General features: G+C 43.5%; 1 pseudogene; it reads right to left on the bottom strand.

Moving 5' to 3' along the window:
- Positions 1 to 19,837, bottom strand: part of LOC106609091 (pyridine nucleotide-disulfide oxidoreductase domain-containing protein 1-like) — a 21,732-nt pseudogene extending 1,895 nt beyond the window's left edge.
- Positions 19,838 to 20,072: the final 235 nt, after the last annotated feature.

The raw sequence follows: 20,072 nt of genomic DNA, 5'->3' as shown, positions 1-20,072 counted from the left end.
CTTATAATATCCAGTGGAACAACCACTTTACAATAGTGCATCTAAATCTTTTAAGGGGGGGGGTTAGAAGGATTACTTTATCCTATCCTAGGTATTCCTTAAAGAGGTGGGGTTTCAGGTGTCTCCGGAAGGTGGTGATTGACTCCGCTGTCCTGGCGTCGTGAGGGAGCTTGTTCCACCATTGGGGTGCCAGAGCAGCGAACAGTTTTGACTGGGCTGAGCGGGAACTGTGCTTCCTCAGAGGTAGGGAGGCGAGCAGGCCAGAGGTGGATGAACGCAGTGCCCTTGTTTGAGTGTAGGGCCTGATCAGAGCCTGAAGGTACGGAGGTGCCGTTCCCCTCACAGCTCCGTAGGCAAGCACCATGGTCTTGTAGCGGATGCGAGCTTCGACTGGAAGCCAGCGGAGGAGCGGGGTGACGTGAGAGAACTTGGGAAGGTTGAACACCAGACGGGCTGCGGCGTTCTGGATGAGTTGTAGGGGTTTAATGGCACAAGCAGGGAGCCCAGCCAACAACGAGTTGCAGTAATCCAGACGGGAGATGACAAGTGCCTGGATTAGGACCTGCGCCGCTTCCTGTGTGAGGCAGGGTCGTACTCTGCGAATGTTGTAGAGCATGAACCTACAGGATCGGGTCACCGCCTTGATGTACGTGGCGTTGGTGGATGGAGCGAGACATGATGTCCCAGATGTGCTCAATTGGATTCAGGTCTGGGGAATGGGTGGGCCAGTCCATAGCATCAATGCCTTCCTCTTGCAGGAACTGCTGACACACTCCAGCCACATGAGGTCTAGCATTGTCTTGCATTAGGAGGAACCCAGGGCCAACCGCACCGGCATATGGTCTCACAAGGGGTCTGAGGATCTAATCTCGGTACCTAATGGCAGTCAGGCTACCTCTGGCAAGCACATGGAGGGCTGTGCGGCCCCCCAAAGAAATGCCACCCCACACCATGACTGACCCACCGCCAAACCGGTCATGCTGGAGGATGTTGCAGGCAGCAGAACGTTCTCCACGGTGTCTCCAGACTGTCACGTCTGTCATGTGCTCAGTGTGAACCTGCTTTCATCTGTGAAGGGCACAGGGCGCCAGTGGCGAATTTGCCAATCTTGGTGTTCTCTGGCAAATGCCAAACGTCCTGCACGGTGTTGGGCTGTAAGCACAACCCCCACCTGTGGACGTCGGGCCCTCATACCACCCTCATGGAGTCCGTTTCTGACCGTTTGAGCAGACACATGCACATTTGTGGCCTGCTAGAGGTCATTTTGCAGGGCTCTGGCAGTGCTCCTCCTTGCACAAAAGCGGAGGTAGCGGTCCTGCTGCTGGGTTGTTGCCCTCCTACGGCCTCCTCCACGTCTCCTGATGTACTGGCCTGTCTCCTGGTAGCGCCTCCATGCTCTGGACACTACGCTGACAGACACAGCAAACCTTCTTGCCACAGCTCGCATTGATGTGCCATCCTGGATGAGCTGCACTACCTGAGCCACTTGTGTGGGTTGTAGACTCTGTCTCATGCTACCACTAGAGTGAAAGCACCGCCAGCATTCAAAAGTGACCAAAACATCAGCCAGGAAGCATAGGAACTGAGAAGTGGTCTGTGGTTACCACCTGCAGAACCACTCCTTTATTGGGGGTGTCTTGCTAATTGCCTATAATTTCCACCTGTTGTCTATTCCATTTGCACAACAGCATGTGAAATTTATTGTCAATCAGTGTTGCTTCCTAAGTGGACAGTTTGATTTCACAGAAGTGTGATTGACTTGGAGTTACATTGTGTTGTTTAAGTGTTCCCTTTATTTTTTTGAGCAGTATATATGGATGAGCGATGGCTGAGCAGCATAGGCAAGATGCAATAAATGGTATAAAATACAGTATATACATATGAGATGAGTAATGTAAAATATGTAAACATTATTTAGTGACTAGTGATCCATTTATTAAAGTGGCCAGTGATATGAGTCTGTATGTAGGCAGCAGCCTCTCTGAGTTAGTGATGGCTGTTTAACAGTCTGATGGCCTTGAGAAAGAAACTGTCTTTCAGTCTCTCGGTTCCAGCTTTGATGCACCTGTACTGACCTCGTCTCCTGGATGGTAGCGGGGTGAACAGGCAGTGGCTCGGGTGGTTGTTTGTCCTTGATCTTTTTGTCCTTCCTGTGACATCAGGTGCTGTAGGTGTCCTGTAGGGCAGGTAGTTTGCTCCCGGTAATGCGTTGTGCAGACCTTACCACCCTCTGGAGAACCTTGCGATTGAGGGCGGTGCAGTTGCCGTACCAGGCGGTGATACAGCCCGACAGGATGCTCTCGATTGTGCATCTGTAAAAGTTTGAGGGTTTTAGGTTACAAGCCAAATTTCTACAGCCTCCTGAGGTTGAAGAGGCGCTGTTGTGCCTTCTTCACCACACTGTCTGTGTGGGTGGACCATTTCAGTTTGCCCGTGATGTGTATGCCGAGGAACTTAACTTTCCACCTTCTCCACTACTGTCCCGTCAACGTGGATAGGGGGGTGCTCCCTCTGCTGTTTCCCGAAGTCCACGATCATCTCCTATGTTTTGTTGACGTTGAGTGAAAGGTTGTTTTCCGGACAACATACTCCAAGTGCCCTCACCTCCTCCCTGTAGGCTGTCTCATCGTTGTTGGTAATCAAGCCCACTACTGTTGTGTCGTCTGCAAAGTTGATGATTGAGTTGGAGGCGTGCATGGCCACTCAGTCATGGGTGAGCAGGGAGTACAGGAGGGGGCTGAGCATGCACCCATGTGGGGCCCCAGTGTTGAGGGTCAGTGAAGTGGAGATGTTGTTTCATACCTCCACCACCTGGAGGCAGCCCGTCAGAAAGTCCAGGACCAAATTGCACAGGGCAGGGTTGAGAGCCAGGGCCTCAAGCTTAATGATGAGCTTGGATGGTACTATGGTGTAGAATGCTGAGCTGTACTCAATAAACAGCATTCTTACATAGGTATTCCTCTTGTCCAGATGGGATAGGGTAGTGTGATGGCGATTGCATCGTCTGTGGACCTGTTGGGGTGGTATGCAAACCCATCTTGAAGCATGTAGGGACAGCAGACTGGGATAGGGAGCGATTGAATATGTCGTGCCAGCTGGTCTGCGCATGCTCTGAGGACATGGCTAGGGATGCCATCTGGGCTAGCAGCCTTGCGAAGGTTAGCACGTTTAAATGTCTTACTCACGTCGGCCACAGGGAACGAGAGGGGGGGCCCGCAGTCCTTGGTAGCAGGCCACGTCGGTGGCACTGTATTATCCTCAAAGAAAGTGTTTAGTTTGTCTGTAAGCAAGACGTCGGTGTTCGAGACGTGGACGGTTTTCTTTTTGTAGTCCGTAATTGCCTGTATACCTTTCCACATACGTCTCATGTCTGAGCCGTTGAATTGCGACTCCACTTTGTCCCTATACCGACATTTCGCTTGTTTGATTGCCTTGCGGAGGGAATAACTATACTGTTTATATTTGGCCATATTCCTCGTCATCTTTCCATGGTTGAATGCTGTGGTTTGTGCTTTCAGTTTTGCGCAAATGCCGCCATCTATCCACGGTTTCTGGCTAGGATAGGTTTTAATAGTCACAATGGGTACAACGTCTCCAATGCACTTCGATAAAAACTCACTCACCGAGTCAGCGTATAGATCCATGTCATTCTCTGAGGCTTCCCAGAACATTTCCCGGTCCGTGTGATCAAAACAATCTTGAAGCGTGGATTCCAGTTGGTCAGACCAGCGTTGAATGGTTCTAGTCACGGGGTACATCCTGTTTGAGTTTCTGCCTGTAGGACGGTAGGAGCAAAATGGAGTCGTGGTCGGATTTGCCGAAGGGAGGGCGGGGGAGGGCCTTGTATGCTTCGCGGTAGTTAGAGTAGCAGTGGTCCAGTGTATTGCCCGCGTGCGTGCTACAGTCAATGTGCTGATAGAATTTAGGTAGCCTTGTTCTCAAATTAGTTTTGTTAAAATCCCCAGCTACAATAAATGCAGCCTCAGGATATATGGTTTCCAGGATAGTTCACCACAAAATTCAAAGGCCTCATACCCAAAGGAATAGTCAGACGCAGCATAACGTCATTAGAAGAGATTCAGTCTGGTTTGTGTACCTGCTGCCAGAGGTGGCTTGGCTCCCAGCCTGCTGTACATACGTCTCCAGCAGAGTAAATGTCTGGTTCTGTCATCATGTGATCGTCCACTCTCCGTCCAGAGTCCTCAGCCAATGCAAACTGAACAGAATATGTATAGACAAATATTGGTAAATATTGCTTCTGTGTAGCAGTGGCATGAGTTGTCATGAAGTAATGGATTATATGAAACATCTAGCATCTGTTTTACTTATTTTACTTATGTTATTTCCATGGAGAAAAGGTTCGGTGTTTGGCACGACTCCTGTGGCACTGACGATGAAGTCACAGCCGATTGGTCAGCTGAGCGTACACTGGCCAAGAGCCTATAATTGGGGAAAACAGCACAGTGGATGAAAAGATAAATCAACTAAACGAACAAAAATATGAACGCAACATTTAAAGTGTTGGTCCCATGTTTCATGAGCTAAAATAAAAGATCCCGGAAATGTTCCATATGCACAAAAAGCTTATTTCTCTCAAATATTTGGCACAAATTTGTTTACATCCCTGTTAGTGAGAATTTCTCCTTTGCCAAGATAATCCATCCACCTGACAGGTGTGGCATATCAAGAAGATGATTAAACAGCATGATCATTACCCAGGTGCACCTTGTGCTAGGGACAAAACACCACTTTAAAATGTGCAGTTTTGTCACATAACACAATGCGGCAGATGTCTCAAGTTTTGACTGCAAAGATGTCTACCAGAGCTGTTGCCAGAGAATTGAATTTGTCAGTACATCCGCAGACCAAGTGTATGGCTTGTGGTCGAGCGGTTTGCTGATGTCAACGTTGTAAACAGAGTGCCCCAAACTATGGACAGGGAACACAATTGCATTTTATCGATGGAAATTTGAATGTACAGATACCGTGACGGGATCCTTGTCAAGCCATTCATCTGCCCGCCATCACCTCGTGTTTCAGCATGATAATGCATGGCCCCATGTCGCAAGGATCTGTACACAATTCCTGGAAGCTGAAAATGTCCCAGTTCTTCCATGGCCATACTCACCAGACTTGTCACCCATTGAGCATGTTTGGGATTCTCTGGATCGTCGTGTATGACAGCGTGTTCCAGTTCCCGCCAATATCCAACAACTTCGCACAGCCATTGAAGAGGAGTGGGACATAACATTCCACAGGCTACAATCAATAGCCTGATCAACTCTATGCAAAGGATGTGGTTCTGATCCACACCCCTACCTTTTTTTTAAGGTATCTGTGACCAAAACATGCATATCTGTAATCATATGTGAAATCAACAGACTAGGACCTAATGATTTTATTTCAATTTACTGATTTTCTTATGACCTGTAACTCAGCAAAATCTTTGAAATTGTTGCATTCATATTTTTGTTCAGTATAATTGATTATTTGATTAATGGAAATGAACACATTTTCAGCACATCATATTCAGTCACTTATTTCCATCTCTTTCACACTGGTATGTTCCACTGTCATAGGTTCCACTCACCAGTGTCTGCTGTCTGTGAGGTAAGTGGTGACAGCAGGAAGTCCTGGTGAGTGTAGATCTGTTTCACCTCAGACTGGTACTCCACTGACACCCTGTGAGACACCTGGCCACAACAAGAGTTAAAACAACTTAGGTTACTATGAATTACTACTCCAGGCTGACCTTTCTTTCCTCGTTCCAGACAAATTCCCATCTCTGGATGGATACATTTCAACCAATGTGTTATCTTTTTATAACAGATTTATAAACCATCTATAAACGAATAAAATTGCTTTACTAAAACAAAATAATATTAAAGTTGTATTCTATAATTGTGAGCACAAAGAGGCACACTTACCTCCTCTGCTCCTCTCAGACTGATGCCTTCATGCCAGTATGGTCCCAGGGCAATGCCTGGCTCTTCCAACCCTCTACTCTGGCCTTGTCTGTTGCCACCGACAGCAAGGCCCTGCGTAGCTGCAGGCCCCTCTATGGTGTAGCGAGCCCTCTTACAGGTAGCAGCTCTCTCTGGTTTGTCTGTGTCCGGGGGGGATGAGGAACTGGTCGGCTCCCGCGTCAAAGAAGGTGTTTCCTATGGCCTTGTCTTTCACTGCCCAGATCGCCTCACAACCTCCCACCTCATACCTGAACACAAAATATACTGTATATTTAACTATAATATATACACATTTGAGATTTTAGAACAAGACCAATTCAGACAAAAGAATGGCAGAATGTCAATATACTCACACTAGTTCCAAGGCAATCCCTCCGTTTCCAATGACTACAATTTGCTTGGCTTTCGATAACCGCTTCTAAAACCCCTGCCAGCACAAAATACATCATGAGTACTAGATTAACTGAAGTGAATGGGTGCTAAACAAGAACATCTGTACTAGAAAGCCATTGTCAAGTACCTGGGCAGTTTGTGTCTCATATCCCCAGCACATAGGAGTTATCCTGGGTAAGGAGTTTGGGTCTGCCCCTACTACAGATACACAGTTTCTCATAGTGCATCCCCAGACCATGTGCAGAGTTTGAGAGAAGGAAGATCCCATTATGCTTGCATTTTAATAGCACATACTGTACTTATGCATTTAAAAAAATTGTTTTATTTAACTAGGCAAGTCAGTTAAGAACAAATTCTTATATTCAATGACGGTCTAGGAACAGTGGGTTAACTGCCTGTTCAGGGCAGAACAACAGATTTGTACCTTGTCAGCTTGGGGATTTGAACTTACAACCTTTCAGTTACTAGTCCAACGCTCTAACCACTAGGCTACCCTGCCACCCCAAACTCATATGTATGACAACAGGTGACATAATAATTCATGAAAAGACATCCACAAAGTGGTAGGGTTGGTTAGGGATTTATGCTTGGGACTATTTCAGCCACACCCATTGCTGACAGTTTTTGTTAAATCGAGCAAACAGCCATGCAATCTCCATAGACAAACACATTTCCAACAAGTCAGTCAAATTTCTGCCCTGCTAGAGCTGCCCCGGTAAACTGTAAGTGCTGGAATTGTGAAGTGGAAATGTCTAGGAACAACAACAGCTCAGCCACGAAGTGGTAGGCCACACAAGCTCACAGAACGCGACCACAGAGTGCTGAAGCGCGTAAAAATCGTCTGTTCCAACACTCAGTTCCAAACTGCCTCTGGAAGTAACATCAGCAGAAAAACTGTTCGTCGGGACCTTCATGAGATGGGTTTGCATGGCCGAGCAGCCGCACATGCCTAAGATTACCATGTGCAATGTCAAGCATCGGCTGGAGTGGTGTAAAGCTCGCCGCCATTGGACTCTGGAGCAGTGGAAATGCGCTCTCTGGAGTGATGAATCACGCTTCACCATCTGGCAGTCCGACGGACAAATATGGGTTTGGTGGATGCCAGGAGAAACGTTACCTGCCCGAATGCATAGTGCCAACTGTAAAGTTTGGTGGAGGAGGAATAATGGTCTGGGGCTGTGTTTCATGGTTCGGCCTAGGACCCTTAGTTCCAGTGAAGGTAAATCTTAACACTACAGCATACAATGACATTCTAGACGATTCTTCGCTTCCCAGTTTGTGACAACAGTTTCGGGAAGGTCCTTTCCTGTTTCAGCATGACAATGCCCCTGTGCTCAAAGCGAGTTCCATACAGAAATGGTTTGTCGAGATCGGTCTGGAAGAACTTGACTGGCCTGCACAGAGCCCTGACCTCAACTCACTAATGCTCTTGTGGCTGAATGGAAACAAGTCCCCGCAGCAATGTTCCAACATCAAGTGGAAAGCCTTCCCAGAAAAGTGGAGGCTGTTAGAGCAGCAAAGGAGGGACCAACTCCATATTTATGCCTATGATTTTGGAATGAGATGTTCGACGACCAGGTGTCCACATACGTTTGGTCATGTGGTGTACATTAATACATTTGAAAGGTTATATTAATATAGATAACTATAATATAACTGTATACATTATTATAAATATACCATGTATTAGCCTAATCTACTGCATTTCAGCCTGTGTGTGTTTACTATGTTGTTGTGCATGAAGGGCCTTCACTGCAGACTGGATGACTCTCAGGTTAGGGCACTTTTTCTCTAGAACACTGGAGGGCCTCTCTTCCAAATCAAACTGCTCCAGCATTTTAGATACCTGGCCAGGGAGGGGAGTGCATTTTCACCCATCACTGTTCAGCTAAACTAGCTGTTAGCTAGCTAGCATGCCTGCATTGACAGAAGTTCTCACGCAATGTCCTTAACCCATAATAGTCCATTTCATTGTATCAGTTTCTACTGGACTGCACTGTATGCATCCAAATTGTTTTATGTAAAATAAACTAGAAATACAGTGTTTAAATGCATCACATTCACTAGTTTGTTGTTCTGAATTCAACGTAATATACTTCCTTGTTTGTGACCAAACTATGGCAAGCTGCTGGGCCCAAAGTACATTTCATTATGCAGAGAGAAACCTGTAAATACTGGATTGGAAAGGACAGAATCGGAAAGGACAGAATATGGATTTTCTCCTTTGCAAATTGAAAAAACCCTCTCTACTAGCAAAAGCATGCATTTTTTACTACGGAATATTTTTCATGATATTCAAACTATATGTTTATTATTTTCAAAACACAAAATTGCCTTTTTATTGGGACAGTTTAATCAATGGCTCTCTCTCCTGTAGCCAAACAGTGATGCCACCAGCATGCCTCACCGGTTATATAAATAGAGAGTGGAGGCATCCAGACAGAAATAAAACCTTCAGAATGAGAAAAACGACTTTGGAAAAAGAAAACATTGTAGAAACAGTGATAAGGAATGCCCTAGTTTTCCCCCATCAATATAGGGAGAGTGTCTGGGCAATCTATCAAGCATACAAACCAACATTACCACCACCCTGACGGTTTCAATTTCAGCCCCTCCGATTGAACGCCCTCTCAACATAGCCTCTTGGGCCACACTGACCTTTGTACGGGGCTATGCGAAAACCCAGAGAATATTTCACTTTAAAAGGCATAATTGACATACATTTTATTTTGTGAATGCAGCCATACACACATTTTAGTCATTTAGCAGACACTCTTGTCCAGAGCATCTTACAGTAGTGAGTGCATACATTTTCATACTTTTTTCCCGTACTGGTTCCCCGTGGGAATCAAATCCACTACCCTGGCATTGCAATCACCATGCTCTACCAACTGATCCACAGGGGACCTGTATTACCAAAATAATGCAAACTAAATGCTGAAAGTAGTAGCCTAGTTATTCATGCATGCAAACAAAAATATTGAATTTTGGCTTAGAATACCGGCAAAAACGCAAATGAATGAATGCGAACAGAAAAAAACAGTGGTACCAAATATGCCTAGTAAACAAAATATCAGATCAATAAAGGCATGGTACAATCTATATTTAGGCTAGTTACATTAACAGTAAATAAACGTAGTAAACAAAGGGTGAATTGATATCCAAATAACCAAAACATAGCCTACTACAGTGAGATGCAGCTATGCACAACTGTCTTGCCAAAAAATATGCCTATAGGCCCGCTTCAAACATGGAACATCATGCTGCTCATGAGTACAGCAACACGTTGTGATATGGCACAATATAGTGAGCTCCAAAAGTACTGGGACAGTGACACATTGTTTGTTTGTTTGTTTGATTTGGCTCTGTACTCCAGCACTTTGAATTTGAAATGATGCAATGACCATGAACCATTTAGAAATTACAGCACTTTTTGTAGGCTACTGTACATCATCCCCCAATTTTAGAGGACAAAAAGTATTGGGACAAATTCACTTATACAGTGCATTCGGAAAGTATTCAGACCCCTTCACTTTTTCCACATTTTGTTACGTTACAGCCTTCTTCTAAAATTGATTAAATTGTTTTTCTTCCTCACCAATCTACACACATTACCCCAAAATGACAAAGCAAAAACAGGTTTTTGTAAATTTTTGCTAATTATTACAAATAAAAACTGAAATATAACATTTACATAAGTATTCAGACCCTTTACTCAGTACTCAGTGCAACTACAGCCTCGAGTCTTCTTGGGTATGACGCTACACGCTTGGCACACCTGTATTTGGGGAGTTTCACCCATTCTTCTCTGCAGATCCTTTTCAGCTCTGTCAGGTTATATGGGGAGCGTCGCTGCACAGCTATTTTCAGGTCTCTCCATAGATATTCAATCGTGTTCAAGTCCAGCCTCTGGCTGGGCCACTCGAGGACATTCAGACTTGTCCGGAAGCCACTCCTGCGTTGTCTTGGCTGTGGGCTTAGGGTTGTTGTCCTGTTGGAAGGTGAACCTTCCAGGTCTGAGGTCCTGAGTGCTCTGGAGCAGGTTTTCATCAAGGATCTCTCTGGAGTTTGCTCCATTCACCTTTCCCTCGATCCTAACTAGTCTCCCAGTCCTTGTTGCTGAAAAACATCCCCACAGTGTGATGCTGCCACTTCCATGCTTCACCGTAGGGATGGTGCCAGGTTTCCTCCAGACGTGACGCTTAGCATTCAGGTCAAAGAGTTCAATCTTGGTTCCATCAGTCCAGAGCATCTTGTTTCTCAGGATCTGAGAGTCTTTAGGTGCCTTTTGGTAAACTCAAAGCAGGCTGTCATGTGCCTTTTACTGAGGAGGGTCTTCCGTCTGGCCAATCTACCATAAAGGCCTGATTGGTGGAGTGCTGCAGAGATGGTTGTTCTTCTGGAAGGTTCTCCTTTCTCCACAGAGAAACTCTAGATCTCTGTCAGAGTTACCATCGGGTTTTGGTCACTTCCCTGAGCAAGGCCCTTCTCTCCCAATTGCTCAGTTTGGCCAGGCGGCCAGCTCTAGGAAGAGTCTTGGTGGTTCCAAACTTCTTACATTTAAGAATAATGGTGGCCACTGTGTTCTTGGGGACCTTCAATGCCTCATACATTTTTTTCCCCAGGTCTGTGCCTCAACACAATCCTGTCTCGGAGCTCAATTGAATTTACTGCAGGTTGACTCCAATCAAGTTGTAGAAACATTGCAAGGATGATAAATGATAACAGGATGCACCTGAGCTCAATTTCAAGTCTCATGGCAAAGGGTCTGAATACTTATGCAAATAAGGTATCTTTGTTTTTATTTTTTATTAAATAGCATTTTTTTTCTAGTGTTTTTCTTACATTTTCTTACACTGTTTCATGTATTACTTCATACACCCAGGTAGAACTATTAGAATATGAATTGCTGGGTACACACTGCGGCGTAACAATGGTCTAGCCTCTTCGGTGAGGCGCTGGGCAGCCTGGGAGTCCTACCAGAGAGAAGGAAAGGAAGACGCTAACTCAGAGCAAAGTACTCCTAACAGAGGGAGATCAGATTCTGCAACATTCTCTGTTTTGCTGAGACTTGGCTTTCCTCCGACATGCAAATGGAATATATACAACCAGCGGGTTTTACAGTTCACTGAGCGGATAGGAAGCGGATTCTCTCTGGCAAGAACAAAGGTGGTGGTGTCATCTTCATGACCAATTACAAGTGGTGTGATGGGGGAAACGTACAGGAATTTCGAGCTTGTGCTCTCTCAACTTGGAGTACTTGATCATCAAATGCTGCTCTTTTTACCTTCCAAGAGAGTTCTCAGGCATTATTGCCATGGCTGTTTAAATCCCGCCCGAAGTCGATACCAAAAATGCTCTCAAAGATCTTCATTGGACCCTAAACAAACTGGAGACTGCGTACCCGGACGCAGAGTTCATTGTCATGGGGGACTTTAACAAAAGTAATTTGATGTCCGTGGTCCCGAATGTTTTTTTTCACCTTTATTTAATTACTATCAACACATTGACTGTCTAACTCGTGGAAATTTCACTCTTGACCACTGCTACACGCCTTTTTTGACAAGGATATAAGGCCATCTCTCGTCCTTCTTTCGGCAAATCTGACTACGACTCCATTTTGCTCCTCCCCGCCTATAAACAAAGACTCGAGGGAAGTTACGGTGGTCAGATCTGTACAACGCAGGTCTGACCAATCAGAATCAATGCTCAAAGACTGTTTTGATCATGTGGACTATGGTGTGTGTGTGTGTGATGTCATCTATAATAATTTGGCTGCTCTAAATTATTTTGACCAGCTGGTGCCACTAGTGTACAATGTGTTGATTTAAAGCCTTGAGTAATGAACCTATTTTCGACACAATTGGCTGGAAATGCTCAAGGAAGCTTCATTCAGCTCAAAAAAATAAAGGGAACACTTAAACAACACAATGTAACTCCAAGTCAATCACACTTCTGTGAAATCAAACTGTCCACTTAGGAAGCAACACTGATTGACAATAAATTTCACATGCTGTTGTGCAAATGGAATAGACAACAGGTGGAAATTATAGGCAATAAGCAAGACACCCCCAATAAAGGAGTGGTTCTGCAGGTGGTGACCACAGACCACTTCTCAGTTCCTATGCTTCCTCTAGTGGTAGCATGAGACGGAGTCTACAACCCACACAAGTGGCTCAGGTAGTGCAGCTCATCCAGGATGGCACATCAATGCGAACTGTGGCAAGAAGGTTTGCTGTGTCTGTCAGCGTAGTGTCCAGAGCATAGAGGCGCTACCAGGAGACAGGCCAGTACATCAGGAGACGTGGAGGAGGCCGTAGGAGGGCAACAACCCAGCAGCAGGACCGCTACCTCCGCCTTTGTGCAAGGAGGAGCAGGAGGAGCACTGCCAGAGCCCTGCAAAATGACCTCCAGCAGGCCACAAATGTGCATGTGTCTGCTCAAACGGTCAGAAACAGACTCCATGAGGGTGGTATGAGGGCCCGACGTCCACAGGTGGGGGTTGTGCTTATAGCCCAACACCGTGCAGGACGTTTGGCATTTGCCAGAGAACACCAAGATTGGCAAATTCGCCACTGGCGCCCTGTGCTCTTCACAGATGAAAGCAGGTTCACACTGAGCACATGTGACAGACGTGACAGAGTCTGGAGACGCCATGGAGAATGTTCTTCTGCCTGCAACATCCTCCAGCATGACCGGTTTGGCGGTGGGTCAGTCATGGTGTGGGGTGGCATTTCTTTGGGGGGCCGCACAGCCCTCCATGTGCTCGCCAGAGGTAGCCTGACTGCCATTAGGTACCGAGATGAGATCCTCAGACCCCTTGTGAGACCATATGCTGGTGCGGTTGACCTTGGGTTCCTCCTAATGCAAGACAATGCTAGACCTCATGTGGCTGGAATGTGTCAGCAGTTCCTGCAAGAGGAAGGCATTGATGCTATGGACTGGCCCGCCCGTTCCCCAGACCTGAATCCAATTGAGCACATCTGGGACATCATGTCTCGCTCCATCCACCAACGCCACGTTGCACCACAGACTGTCCAGGAGTTGGCGGATGCTTAAGTCCAGGTCTGGGAGGAGATCCCTCAGGAGACCATCCGCCACCTCATCAGGAGCATGCCCAGGCATTGTAGGGAGGTCATACAGGCACATGGAGGCCACACACACTACTGAGCCTCATTTTGACTTGTTTTAAGGACATTACATCAAAGTTGGATCAGCCTGTAGTGTGGTTTTCCACTTTAATTTTGAGTGTGACTCCAAATCCAGACCTCCATGGGTTGATAAATTTGATTTCCATTGATTATTTTTGTGTGATTTTGTTTCAGCACATTCAACTATGTAAAGAAAAAAGTATTTAATAAGATTATTTCTTTCATTCAGATCTAGGATGTGTTGTTTAAGTGTTCCCTCTATTTTTTAAGCAGTGTAGTTAGTTTGGAACCTCGTAGGTATAATGGTATAATTTTCTACCCAATATTTTGAATATAAGGTACGATCATCGCTGCGCTTTGGTAGGTGGGGGCAATTTACTGGTGGGGCTATTAGCATATTTGGGGCATGGTCAATTATATGTGTACTTGTGCCAACTGTCAGTGGAAGTGTTGCAGCAGTTGAAGTGTTTGATGGTTATGCCAATATAAGTTAAGTGCCTCCTTTATTGCTGTCTGGTCTGCAAATGTTTTAAGACGATGTGTCACTGGTGAGCTGTACTTTAAAGATGTTCCAGTAATTTAATGGCAACTTGTTGCCAGAAGTTAGTGTGAATTAGTAATTTCTTAACTGGAAACCATTTGTCAGTAAGTTATTGTAAAATTAAAAATAAGTTACTGACAAAACGTTTCCAGTAACTTACAGGAAACTTACTGCCACTAGCAATACATGCCAGTAACCTATGCTTTCACTGACTCTTCTGTTGACAACATGCATACTATGGCAGCTAGTGATTGGCTTTAAAACCTGTTGGGGCTCGGGGGCAGTATTGAGACATTTTGAAAAAAATATGTGCCCATTTTTAACTGCCTCCTACACCAACTCAGAAGCTAGGATATGCATATTATTAACACATTCGGATAGAAAACACTCTGAATTTTCTAAAACAGTTTGAATGGTGTCTGTAAGTATAACAAAACTCATATTGCAGGCAAAAACCTGTGAAAAATAGATTTAAAAAAAATGTGAATTTTGTGACTGTACTATTTAGTGTCATTGTTTTATAGATACCATAGTGAGAAAGGATTCATTTCGCAACACCTACGGCTTCCACTAGATGTCAACGATCTTTATAAAGTTGTTTGAAGCGTCTATGATAAACAGAGAGCAAATTAGAATCCGAGGAAGTTGACATGTCATCACTTCATTTTTTTGCGCCTGCGTATAAATCTGAGAAGCGTGAGTTTTCATTATTGTTTATCTAGACATAGGATAGGTTGTGTGAAAATATTACTGATGTTTAACGTTAAAAATGGACCAAAAGATTAATGTTAAACAACATTTGACATGTTTGAACGGACGTAAATAGATTATTTACTAGTTTTTTTTAGCTTTTCGGCGTGATTTTACACTCCCCCCACCACGTTTTGTGGGAGCATAATGAACGCTAAGTACTTGGTGTTATTTGGACATAAATTATGAACTTTGTCAAAAGAAACCACATTTGTTCCGGACCTGGGATGCCTTCCGGACCTGGGATGCCTGCCTTCTGATGGAGATAATCAAAGGTAAGGGGATATTTACAATGTTATTATCGATTTTAGATGATGCTAACTGTATAGCATAGCCTGTTGTTCTTAGCATAGGACCCCGTTTATTGCAAAATGTGATTTCCCAGTAAAGTTATTTTGAGATCTGGCCATACGAGATGATAATATATTATTCTTTGAATGACAATATTATAATTTACCAATGTTTTCGAATAGTAATTTTATGTTCACCGGAAGCATTTCAGAGAAGAAAAAAATCTGAATTTCACACTACTGTAAAATGCTGTTTTTGGATATAAATATGAACTTGATGGAACAAAAAATGCATGTATTGTATAACATAATGTCCTAGGAGTGTCATCTGATGGAGATTGACAAAAGTTAGTGCATAATTCTAGCTGGTTTCTGCTTTTGGTGACGCCTGACCTTGAATTGAAAATGGATGTTTGTACTTTTGTGGCTATGTACTGTCCTAACATAATCTAACTTTATGCTTTTGCCGTAAAGCCTCTTTGAAAATCGAACAATGTGGTTAGATTAAGGAGATGTTTATCATTTAAATTGTGTAAAATAGTTGATTGTTTGAGAAATTGAAATTATTAGATTTTTGATGTTTTGAATTTCCAGCCTTGTTAGCAATCCCGACTCGGGGTTCATTGCTAACCTGTAGCCCCAACAGGTCCAAATTGTGCCGGAAAAAGGTTTATTACTCTGAGCTTTTAACACAATGCACATTAGTGACATCTGCTGGTCAGCAATGAAAAGCAGTTGACGTTCAATAAAGAAGTTTATTCCACAATATATCAAATCTCCGAAATGCAGTGGTTAATCTTGGGTTTTAGTAGTCTACCATCTGTTACAGGTTTGCACCTTCCGTGATGTGTCCCTTTTTTGCTGTGAATAAACTGTGAATCTGTGTCATTATTTAGGATAGAAGCTTATACTTTACTAAATAAAACGAATTGTTTGAACAATAATGCGCAGAAAGTGTGGTGTCACAACTATTTTTCTAAATAATATGCCTTCACCAGGATCCGACACCTTTCCCTGTCGTCTGTGAGTGTTCTGGTCCCCAAAACCCTGACTCTACCTGCTGAGCTACCATTCAGATGACTCTGCATAAAAAAAAGTCCTAACTATAAATTGTAATTACAGTGTCAAGTAGAGGTCGGTGTTTGAAACCAACTTGGAATCGAAGCGCCGGAACAACGGCAAAATCAATAGGATCTTGCATTTTTTCAACACACGGTTTGAAAAACCACGTGATCAAATGAAGCTTTGAACGTCATTGATCACGTGATAATGATACTTTTGAAATGAGCATCGGTACATTGTGTCGGCTCAGAAAACTGCATTGGAGCTCCGGTATCAATCGTCCAATCACTAGTACACTGTAAAACCGAAAATGTTCTGGCTACTCAAACATTTTAAGGAAATCGTTTACCTAAAAAGTTAAACTTAAATAGCTGATGCACTACCTTCATATGAGCAATACAAAGGCTGTTTTTTTTGTAAGGCATACTTAAATTTAACACCCCAACTTAGCCATGCCTCCAATAGTTTCCCAGTGTGCCTTTTCGATTTAATTGTAGAGTTACCACCCATGAACTGTGTTTGCTAGTGACAAAGACATTGTTGAATTAATTCATTTTCAAGCCTATGGCCTTCATGAAGTGAGTTCCTAGGTGAATATTATCATTATATATATCATAAGGCTATATATGAAGGCCAAAAAGATCATCAAGGACAACAACCACCCGAACCACTGCCTGTTCACCCCGCTATCATCCAGAAGGCGAGGTCAGTACAGGTGCGTCAAAGCTGGGACCGAGAGACTGAAAAACAGCTTCTATTACAAGGCCATCAGACTGTTAAACAGCCATCACTAAGAGGCTGCTGTCAACATACAGACTCAAATCTCTGGCCACTTTAATAAACGGACTTGATAAAGGTATCACTAGTCACCTTAAATAACACCACTTTAATAATGTTTACATATCCTACATTACTCATCTCATATGTATATACTGTTCTATACCATCTACTGCATATTGATATATATTATATATATTATATTAAAAAAAATAATAAAAAAAAAACATTTGGGGGGGGGGGGGTTGATAACCTTGAGCTACAATATCTGGTGGTAACCCATGGACTTACAGGTTTGACGATGGCAAGTCTGTTTACTTAGCTATAGCTAGCTAGCTAACATTGGCTGGCTAATCTAAATTTCAATGATGCACCGGCTGTTTGTTCCACCTGCCCAGGTTTCTGGAAGGACTGTGGGGGGATGGACTGTGAGGGGATGGCAGAGGCTCGCCTTGTAGGAGACTGTTGCTGATTACTGCTGACGTGTGGTGGTCTCTAAGGCGCTTATAGCTGACGAAGCATCACCCAGGTGGGTGCTACACTTTTCAGTGGTGAATCTGTATCGACCGCGGGGGAGGAGTCGCTGTGAACTTCAGAGACAAAGGTGCCTGATGAATAGCTCCGGGGCCTGCCTGTCTGAATAATCTTACTCCCTAGCTGGCCAATCGACACCAGCTTGACTAAAGCTTCTCCTGTACATAACTGCATCATCGTCCAGCTGTGGAAGACCATCTCCCCTGTATTGCCAGCTCCCTGACATCTTTTTTTTTTGTATGTGACTGAGAATCTGTACGAAAAGTGCTATTATTATTATTAAGATCCTATTAAATTACTAGAGGCGCTATGTTATAAACCCTCAAAGTTCCAGAATGGTATGAAAATGGCAGCCATTGTGGTCAGGCAGAAATCCAAACCAGTCTTATTGGGATGAATGGCAGTAGAGGCATAGGTGATGCATTCCTTCTTTTACTGATGCAGGGAAATAAAAGTAAGGCATGTGCAGGGGTGTCATTTCAGCTAAACCTAGGGTATGGCAAAGTGCAGTGGGTGGGGTTTAATGAAATGAAATCTATGAAATGTATGCATTCACTACTGTAAGTCGCTCTGGATAAGAGCGTCTGCTAAATGACTAAAATGTAAATGTAATGTATATATTGCCTATGCCTGTCATTAGTCACTTTAAATAACGGCACTTTAATAATGTTTACATATCCTACATCACTCATCTCAAATGTATATACTGCTCCATGCCATCTACTGCATCTTGCCTATGCCGCACGGCCATCACTCATCTATATATTTATATGTACATATTCTTATTCATCCCTTACATTTGTGTGTATATGGTAGTTGTTGTGAATTTGTTAGATTACTTGTTAGATATTACTGCATTGTCGGAACTAGAAGCACATGCATTTCGCTACAGTCGCATTAACATCTGCTAACCATGTGTATGTGACCAATACGATTTTCTTTGATTTGGAACAACCATTTCAGTAACGGGTGCAGGAATTCAATGATTGGATTAGTTTAGAAAACAATTATTTATCTTTGTGTAGCATAACATTTAATAAACCAATCACTCAATGTACATGCAAAAACACATGAAAACTATTCCGAAAAAATCTACCCGCGTTAGAGTTCAAAATACCTTGGGAATTACAGTGTAGCAGCAACAGCCTATCAGAAGATTGCAGGTGTGGCTTATTAAAGTGGCATTCAGCTGGCTCTTTTTGGTCTCCCATGAGAGGGAATTTTGTCCCAGTTAATCTACTCTGTTGTATTCTGTTCATGAACATTAAGCTTGAACATGGTTAGTTCTCCAGCCTTGTTAAAGGCTAACATAAGTGCATGTGATACCAAAGACCCATACAATATTTCATTTATAGATAGTTACCATGTCATTGTAATAACCACTTCTCGGCTACACCATCAGGTCAGTGAGTGACAGATTAGCTACAGTAAATTACTGTGAATTCTATAATAACACACTTGTAACTATTAGAAATGAAGTTATTGAAAACTAAACATTACATTTGTGTGTACCAGCTGCCAATAATCTACAGGAAAATGCATAGTAAGTTCTTAACAGTGCAACTCTGGATTGTCACCAAGTACTTACACCAATTGAAGAACTGTCAAAAGATGTGCTCAACTTTCATCAACATAACGATACACCCGTTAAACTGGTACAACATTTCCACTGACGGATGGCACAAACATGTTTTAGACAAAAATGCTAATGAGCCCCACCAGTACATTGCCCCTACCGACATTTCAAAGTGCAGAAATGATTGTACCTTATATCGAATTTATTGGGTAGAAAATGTACCTTTATACTAGATTATCTGCACATGTACCCTTAATGGTACTGACCAAGTGGCACAGTGCTGAGGTGCCACTACAGCCTGGGTCACAGCTGACCGGAAGCTCTGTAGGAAGGCACACAATTGTGCCGTCCGGTTTAGGGGAGGGTTTGGCTCATTGTGCTCTTGCTAGTTCTTGTGGCAGGCCATGTGCCTGCAAGCTGACGTCAGTTGAACGGCGTTTCCTCCGACCCGCACTGCTACTTTTTCATTGGTGTTGTCAAATAATCACACAATTATTGACTTGATTCTAGGCAACCTTTAGCAGTGCAGAAATGTATTCTTGCCAATAAATCTGTGGCCGATCTCTGTCATGGCCACAGACCTGGTGGCGTGGTAGGAAATCCAGGTTGCTAGTATCCCCTTTACATAAAAAAAAAAATTTCACGTGGAAAATCACAAGATTTCACATGTGAAATGTCACATTTGAAGTGCCACATGTGAAGTGTTCCAAAAACACGTTTTCACATGAAATGTCACATGTGAAGGGTTAAAAAAAGTTTTAATGGCCACTCACCTGGTGGCGTAGCAAGAAATTCATGTTGCAAGAAATTCATCCCCCTTATGGAAAAAAACATGTGAAATCATGTGAAAACGTGTTTTTGGAACACTTCACATGTGACATTTCAAATATGAAACTATGTGTTTTGAAACTCTTCACGTGACATTTTTGAATGTTACATGCGCAAGTACAGTGAAATGCCTTTCTTCCAAGCTCTGACCCAATCAATGCAGTTAACAATAACTATGTAATACAAAAAATAACAAGGTAGAAC

The sequence above is a fragment of the Salmo salar genome, chromosome ssa07, assembly GCF_905237065.1.
Source record: "Salmo salar chromosome ssa07, Ssal_v3.1, whole genome shotgun sequence".
NCBI classification, from domain to species: domain Eukaryota; kingdom Metazoa; phylum Chordata; class Actinopteri; order Salmoniformes; family Salmonidae; genus Salmo; species Salmo salar.
Note: the sequence above shows the minus strand (reverse complement) of the source record. Positions and strands in the feature narration are given on the sequence as shown.